Here is a 1584-nt window from a genome sequence, read left to right on the forward strand (position 1 = left end):
GGATGATCCTTCAGGACCAGTGGTGAAAGTAGTGATACTGGGAGGATGGAGGGAGGGTGGGTTGGAAAGGGGGAACCAATTACAAGAATCTACATGTGACCTCCTCCCTGGGGGATGGACAACAGAAAAGTGGGTGAAGGGAGACATCGGACAGGGCAAAATATGACAAGATAATAATTTATAAATTATCAAGTGTTCATTAGGGAGGGGGAGCAGGGAACAAGGGGAAAAAATGAGCTGATGCCAGAGGCTTAGGTGGAGAGGAAATGTTTTGAGAATTATGAGGCAATGAATGTACAGATGTGCTTTACACAATAGATGTATGTATGGATTGTGATAAGAGTTGTATGAGCCCCTAATAAAATGATTTTAAAATATGGACTTGGAGTCTTTACTGACAAACAAGCTCTGCTTAGTGCCCAGCTCATTCTTGGAGGTTGGCTCAGGAGGCAGAAATCCCAGGAATCTTGGTTCCTCCTTCCCTTTGGCATCCTCCTCCCCTCCCCACCCCCACTCTCAGCCAATCCTCAAGCCCCTCTCCCATCCAGTAACAAGTATCAATTGTCTTCTGGGATCTTGATGTGCTGGGGGGCAGTCACATGGGGCAGCTGTGGGACTGCAGGGGTGGGTAGAGGATCTTTGTGCAGCAGGGCACTAGGGAGGCTAAGGGGTGGGGGGTGGGAGGAGGATGCTCAGGCTGTGAGCAAAGCGTTCAGGCAATGGTGAGAGGCAGAGAGGATGTATCACTGGTGCCCAATTCAAGAATGCTGCAGGTCTTGTAAGGAGTTACTAGGAAAACCACAGAGCTGCTAGCACCTTAATAGCTCCTGAGTGCTCCCTACCTCTCCCCAAACCTTTCCTACCTTGCTTCTGGTCTTCACTAGCTCTCCCCAGGAGTAGTGGCACCAACGCCTAAGGACACAACAGCTGTCTGAGTGAACTCTTGAAAATACCATCATGATCAGGCCACTTGCTCATTTCATTAATGCAGACCAGACTCCCTAGCCTTATTTATCTTTCATAGACCCTCTCTGGCAGTCTGATAACGTCTGTGGATACCTTCCTATTAGAATGTATTTAAATACACAAACTAAAGCACTCACAAAAGCGATCCCTTGTATGGAAACACAATCATCAATGCTTTAAAGAAGAAAATAAAAGATTTATGTCTAGCAATATAGACTCTCTTTTAAAAATTTTGTCTCGCAAAATTTAGCAGGGAGCCCAATAATTGCCATGAGTGTGAGACATGATTCGGGGGTCTCTGGCACTATGTCCCCATGATACAGAAAGAACCGGGGTGTCTGCTGGAGAAGACATGCTGAGAACATTACTGTGGTTTGCTGCCTACATTCATGACTGACCATGATGCTAAGTTTCAGATAAAGGTCAGTGTACATAAAGAGGCAGAAAGCCTTTGTAGCCATGGATACTGTCTTTTAGGATACAGTCAATCTAGCCCTCAGGGTCTGCATGGTTGTGATCTTTACAGAATAAACCTCACGGCCATCAAGTTGATGCTGGCTCACAACGACCCTATAAGGCAGAGTAGAATTGCTCCTGGCACTTCCTGAGACTGTAACT

The sequence above is a fragment of the Echinops telfairi genome, unplaced genomic scaffold (genome assembly GCF_000313985.2).
Source record: "Echinops telfairi isolate 266 unplaced genomic scaffold, ASM31398v2 ScPeMD7_3533;HRSCAF=4204_1, whole genome shotgun sequence".
NCBI classification, from domain to species: Eukaryota; Metazoa; Chordata; class Mammalia; order Afrosoricida; family Tenrecidae; genus Echinops; species Echinops telfairi.